The sequence below is a fragment of the Chrysochloris asiatica genome, unplaced genomic scaffold (genome assembly GCF_000296735.1).
Source record: "Chrysochloris asiatica unplaced genomic scaffold, ChrAsi1.0 scaffold00050, whole genome shotgun sequence".
Lineage (NCBI taxonomy): Eukaryota > Metazoa > Chordata > Mammalia > Afrosoricida > Chrysochloridae > Chrysochloris > Chrysochloris asiatica.
Genome location: NW_006408568.1, coordinates 3,472,194 through 3,479,315, shown reverse-complemented (window position 1 = coordinate 3,479,315; position 7,122 = coordinate 3,472,194). Strand labels below are relative to the sequence as shown.

General features: G+C 39.1%; 1 pseudogene; it reads right to left on the bottom strand.

Annotated features, from left to right (window-relative positions):
- Window positions 1-3,915: 3,915 nt before the first annotated feature.
- LOC102816473 lies at window positions 3,916-4,408 on the bottom strand (annotated as a pseudogene).
- Between the last annotated feature and the right edge of the window lie 2,714 nt (window positions 4,409-7,122).

Here is a 7,122-nt window from a genome sequence, read left to right as displayed (position 1 = left end):
TAAATGCCTACTAGGCCACATAGAGTTGCACTGTTCACTGGCTTGCCTTTGGAGTCTGTTATTCTACACTCATAAGGAGCCCTGGTGGTACAACAGTTATGTGCTTGGCAATTCAAACCCACCTCATGACTCTGAGGGAGAAAGGCCTAGAGATCTGCTCCCATAAAGATTTCAACCTAGAAAAACCTATGGGACAGTTCTACTCAATCACATGGGATCATTCTGAGTCAAAATCAACTTGTAACACTGTTGTTCTGCTGCTATTGTTAAGGTTTTCAGTGGCTAAACATTCAGACGTAGTCTACCTCTACTTCTTCCTAGTCTAAGTGTGGAGGCTCAACTGAAACCTGTTCACTGTGGGTGACTCTGCTGGTATTTGAAACATCAGCTTCCAGCATCACAGCAACAGGCAAGACACCACAGTATGACTAATAAAAATCCTCACAACTAGATCAATAAATAACATCATGGTAAATGGAAAAAAGATTGAAGTTGTCAAAGACTTCATTTCGCTTAGATTCACAATCAACATTCATTGAAGCAGCAGTCAAGAAATCAAACAACCTATTGCATTAGGCAAATCTGCTGCATAAGACTTCTTTAAAGCATTCAAGAACAAAGATGACAGTTTGAGGACTAAGGTGCCTTGGACCCAAGTCATGGTATTTTTAATAAACTCATATGCATGTGAAAGTTGGACACTAAATATGGACGACTGTAGAAGAATTGATGCATTTGAGTTATGGTGTTGGAGAGGACAATAAAAAGTACCATGGACTGCCAGAAGAACAATTTCAGGAGACAGAATCCATTTGTCAATCAACACAGTTTACAACCAGACTGCCCTCAGCGCCTCCAGGCTGCACAAGCCAATGGTTCTACTCTGACCTGCCCACAGGCAGAGCCATCTCTCAACCTCTGCCACACTGTGTTCGTCTTGGCCTCTGCCCTACTCAGGCAAGTGTTACAACTCTTTGGCCTTGCTAGCAAGTCTCATATCTGAAAGCACTCAGTTCTCTGTGGACTGACAAATCCCCTGTGCTGTCTTCCGTAGGCCTCCTGGTTCCTACAGCTTTAGTTTCTCTGTCACTGGACTCTGCTGTGCTTGCTTGCTGCCATTTCTCACCATTACACATCCTCTTCAGTGAGCCTAAGAGGTTCTCAATGCAGGGAAAATGACTTCAAAGAATGAATTCTGTTCCAGACTTTTCTTTATAGTAATAAGGTCCTTCCAATCTCTGTGGGATTGGCCCTTATTCCAGTATAAGCCTAGCAAGATGCCATGATCTAGCAGTAAGTCCTATTGGATGGTTTCATGTGGCACTGTAGGATCAGCACTGGACTGTGTTTTTACTAATGTCCTCAGCCTGAGGACACATACCTGGGTTGTGTCTGAAAGATAATTGCTTGCATACAAATCTATATGCATGCATATAACATATCTGTCTATTTATTTACTTATATTACACTTCTATTACAGAAAGGATGTAAGGCAATTTACAAAAAATACATGCAAACCAAAAGTATAAAATAATTTGTCAAGGGAAATAGGGCAGTAAACACACACACACAAAGAAATGTGTACTGTGGGGTCCCATTTGGTTGCTGGATGAGTTCTGAAAATGTGGCTGCAAGTTTGCCTGAAGTCAAGAAGGCAAATGCAATTAACTTCAAAAATCACAATAACTGTAAGAGGAAAACAATCCAATTGTTCAGGAAAACCATAGCTTACCCTAATACTGAGATTGGGAAAGATTTCTTCCAGGAAGCCTCATAAAAGAATTCATTGCTTTAACATTGTGAGTGATGTCCTCTTTAAAGTCCTGGCAATGGTTGCCATCATAAATTTATAGGACTTTTTCTTATGAAGATTTTGTTGCAAGCTAAAGGCATAAAAGCAATTCTGTGAGGGATCAAAACCATGGTGCCCTCATATGGAGCTCACTGAGGGCCTGGTTTGGCCCAAGGAGAAGATCTCTAAAGAAGCACTGTTCTCTAGAACCGCCTTCAATGGTGGAAAAGCACGGCAGCTGTACTGTCCAAAATGGCTGTCATCAGTCAGGTGTGGCTATTAAGCATGCAAAATGTGGCCAGTGAAATGTAACTTTTATTTAATTTTAACTAGTTTAAATTTAAATAGCTACTTGTGACTAGTGACTATCATGCTGGACAATGCAGTTCTAGAGGAATGGCTACACTTTTTGCAGCAATCTCTCTTGAATATTATTTCTTTCAACTGAGATTTGGTCAGTTATAGCTCTAAGAAAGTAACTTAGAGATGGGAGCAAAATTCACCTCTTAAAATATTTCTGCTGCAATACAGAAAATTAGGCAATACTGACCTCAAAGCTCCTACCAAAGGTAGCTGTACTCTTATTACAGAATGCTTTGAGATATAAGCATTCCCAGTATAAGCATTTTCAGTTAGAGACAGTAATTTATATACCTTATAGACATACACATCATTTTAATAACTTTAAAAAAAACAAATACTGCCAACCTCTTTTCTGTGCTACACTAAGCTACTGAAATGTTTGAGACAAATCACACAAACACACATATCAGAACGTCTTCAAATTTCTGGTTTCTGATTTCAGCTGACTCGTTGCTAGTTTTTTTGATATCCCTTTGATACCTCACCTCTGGTTAAGAACTCACTCTGTCGTTTCCTGTTCTGGACAATTGTTGATCACTTCCCCCAAAAGGTATGACCTCCTTGTGGGCAAAGATTCTGTCTTGGTTTCTGATGTATTTATACAGTGATTTATGCATAATTTTGTTTGGTTTTTTAATTGTTGTTAGTTGCTACCAAGTTACCACCAACTTGTGTGGCTTTAAGTATAATAATAGAACAAAACATTGTTCAGACCGCTGCCATCTTCATGTCTGACTCCATTGCTATTGGGTCAGTGCAGCTCATTGAGGATCCCCTCATTTTTTGCTTATGAAAATAATTACATTTTAATGAATAACTAAATGCCATATTTTTTTTCTTCTCAAAAGTCCTGAATCTGTCCAGTTAGTCCCAGTAGTGCAGTATATTCCTCTAGTCCTTCATAGTACATATACTTGACTTCCTTTCAAGGACAACTCAGAGCTGTATCGTAAAGAAACCATTACAGGTTAAGCCCTCAGAAAGCAGTAGTTTCTAAACTTGTCCTGTCAGTTTAATACACATCATTACTATCTCTTTGACTATAAGGTATTGACAAACACTATTATTAAGAGAAATTTACATAAAATTAAATATACCCATGAATTAAATAAATTAAATGTATAATTCTATGAGCCTTGGCTAACTTATGCACCATAGTAATCAAAATACAGACCATTTCTAACACCCCCCAAATTTCCCTCATGCCCCTTTGCAGGCTTATTCCTGGCACCAAGAAATAGCTGATCTGTGTTTGCTTGTTCTAGAATTGCATATAAAAGGAAGCATACAGTAAACACTTTTTTGTGAAGCATCTATTCAAATCTTTTGCAAATTTTAATTGTATTTGTCTCCTTATTCAGCTGTGTAAATTGTCTAAATATGAATCTTTAGTCAGATATATGTATTGTGACTTGAAATTTCATTTCTTTTTTAAAGATCAGAATTTTTTCATTTTTATGGTGGTGTCTCAGTTTTTTCTTTCATAGTTTGTGTGTTTGTGTTCTAAGAAATCTTTACTTACCCCAAAGCAGTGAAGATTTTCTCTTATGTTTTCTTACTGAATTTTAGCTTTTGTATTTGTGTCTGTGATCGATTTTGAGTAACTTTTTGCATAAGGTGTGAAGTTGTATGGATGTTTTTTTCTTGGGCACAGACAGCAAGTTTATTTGGTGAATGCTGCTTGCAAGCATTTTCCAAGAGAGAGAATCTGGGAAAGGTGCTGTGACAGCCAAGGAGGGCTTCAGGGTTAGATAACAGTCTCACACAGGAAAGGCACAGGGCTCTGGGGACACAGGAAAGGCTGCTCTCAGCACCAGCTAGACAAGCTCTTCAGAGTTGATACAGCCATTGCTATCCTTGCGCCTGGCCATCAGCATCTCTGCTTCTTCCTCTGTCATCTTATCCTCCAGTGTGACAAAGACATGCCGGATTTCAGCACCCATGACAGTGCCGTTGCTTTCCTTGTCAAACACCCAAAGTCCTTCAACATAGTCCTCATAGGTGCCCTGCTCCTTGTTCTTAGCCACAGTCTGCAGCATAAGCAGGAAATACTCAAAACCCAGCACCTTCACATTCATCTCATCACTCTTGGGATTCCCCAGGACCTTGAGCACCTCAGCGTTGGTGAGTTCTGGCCCAGGGCCCTCATCACGTCCCCACACTGGCTGTATAGGATCTTCCATCACCTGTTTTGTCAAACAGCTAGAAGACCTCCTTAAACTCTGCCCTCTGGTCCTCGGTGAAGTCACACATCTTGACTGCTCCGGTCTGGGCACCTTTTCCTGCAGTAATGTCCTGTATGGATATTTTAACATCTTTTCTGCACTGAGTTATCTTGACACCTTTGCTGAAAATCAATTTATCATATATGCTTGGTTCTATTTCCAAACACTCTATACAGTTCTATGGATCCATTTATCTTCATCTTAAACCAATATCATACTGCCTTGATTATTGTAGCTTTAGGGTTGCTGTGGAGTCTAGGTGTGGGGCTTAGGATAAACGCTGGAGTGCTAACCACAAGGTCAGTGGTTTAAACTCTCCAGTGGCTCCTTGGAAAGCCTCTATAAGGTCACTGTGAGTCAGAACCCAACTCAATGGCATAACAACAACAGGGTCACTAAAGGAACTCTTAAGAAGAGATAGTGTAAGTCTTCCAAGTTAGTTTTATTTGATTTTTTCTAACTTGTTTTATCTATTCTAGGTCCTTTACATTTTCATGTAAATATTATAATCAGCTTGCCAATTTCCCTGAACACATCTGCTGGCATTTTTATGGAGATTGTGTTGGATCTTCTTAGTTTGGAGAACATTGCAATCATGATATTGAATCCATAGTAATATTGAATTTTGCAGTTCATGATCATGCTAGGTATTTCTATTTATTTAAATATTAACTTTCTCTCCATGCTGTTTTGTAGTTTTCTAGGTACAGGTCTTACATATAACATTTTGTTACAATAAACTCTGAGTATTTTATGTCTTTTGATAGTGTTGTAAATGGCAGAAATACTGCTTTTTTTTTTTTTTTTTAATTCACCTTGTGTTCTGTAACCTTGCTTAAATTCACTTTATATTTCTGGTAGCTTTTTTGATGTGTGGTAGATGCTTAGTATTTTTCATATGTAAAATCATACTGTCTATGAACAAGGATAGATTTGATTCGTATCTGTATGCCATTTATTTCATTTTCTTGCTTTACTGCATTGACTACAGCCTCTAATAAGATGTTTACCAGAAGTGATAAGAGTGATAAGAGTGCCCATCCTTGAGTAAGTATGATGTTTGTTATAAGTCTTTTTGCAGACGTCATTCATCAGATTAAGGAATGCCCTTCTCTTGCTAATGTGTTTTGGTTTTTGAGATTTTTGTTTTGTTTGGCTTTGTCTTTAAAATTCATGAACAAGAGTTGGAGTGTTGAATTTTGTTAAATAGAATTTTTTTCATCTGCTGAGATGATCCTATGGTTTTCATAATAGGGTAAATTATGTTGATAGAATTTTAACTATTAAACCAATCCAGTCTCATGGAAATTCATCCTACCCATGTGCAGTTTACTATCCAGCAAAAGACTCAATGGGGACCCCATGCAGATTTCTCTGCATTCCTATTTTTCCCTGCATAGTTCCTTTTTCCCCTGCACTCTGCTTCATCAATTTCATCCACCTCAGCCCCACCAGACTCCAGTCTCTGTCTCCAGTCTCTATGAGATCTCCAGGCTCTGCTTGTGCACAGCTTCAGGAAAGTACCCCCAGACAAAAAGTCAGGGGGTTCATAATGTTCATCTCACTTGTTTCCTTCCTCTAAGAGATCACACAGTTCTGCCTTGCTTATTATCCAATGCTGTTTCATATTTTATCCAGTTTTCTATAGTTTGAGGAAAATCCAGTGCCAGTTTTTCTGATATAGTTGAAAGTGGACATTGCCTGTAAGGATTTTTTCCTGACCCTTAGTCTATAGGCAAACCTTTGCCTTTGGTAAATGCTTGTTAGGGATCTGGCCAAAGCAATGGTTCTTGACTTTTTCTGGTCATACTCTAGCTTTCTTTTCTTTTTATGCTGCTGTCTTATTGAAGATTACTCTATGTCAGACACTGGTTACTACTGGCCATATAGTGTATCTTTTTTTTTTGGTAAAAGGTTTTCTTTTTTCTAAAAATGTTTTATTGTGAATTATGTGATTGTTTACATGGGAGAACATTAGCTTTACATTCATCCTATCGTATATCATTACATTGTCATGGTTACAATCCCCTCCATGCAACATCAACCAACCAAAGGGTATACCCTGCAAGCCTACCCCCCAGTCATCAGCATACAGCCCCTCTCCCTCTCTGGGTCTAAAGTCCCTTGCCGCTCCATCTCTCCACATCATCATCTCTGCCTCCATCTCTGGCATCACTGCTTCTCTGGGTAGGATCCCACTCTCCAGTCTTCTTCATTGATGGTCTCGAGGACCTCGAGTCCTAGATTGCAAAGTCAATCACTCCCTTCTTTTGCTACAAAATGTCTATCTTTACATTTCCAATCCTCACAATCGGTCCTGATAACAATTATTCACTAGTGTATCATAAGAGACCTCTCCTCATTTCCTTTCATCAGACCCACCCAGACAGATTGGATACTACTCAGTGGAGATTCTACCTCCTTCCATACCCTCTAGATCTAGGTTCCCTAACGAAAGCTTGAAACCCAGTCACTTCTTGCCTTTGTCACCCCCTCCCCCATTTTCGGTAGCCAATGTCCAAGTTGCCCATCCCTGTCTACTCTGTTTATGGAGGGGGTGGGAATGATCCTTGCTTTAAAGATTTGTTCCCTCTTTTGAGCTACTGCATCCATAGGTGTAGGTCAGGTTCATCAAATTGTATTAGATTAATCTTTTTTTTTTTCTTCTTTCTTCTTCTAGTTGAGCTCTGATCATCCAGTCATTGAAGCCAGGTCAAGTGGGTATTATCTTCAAGTGTGGGT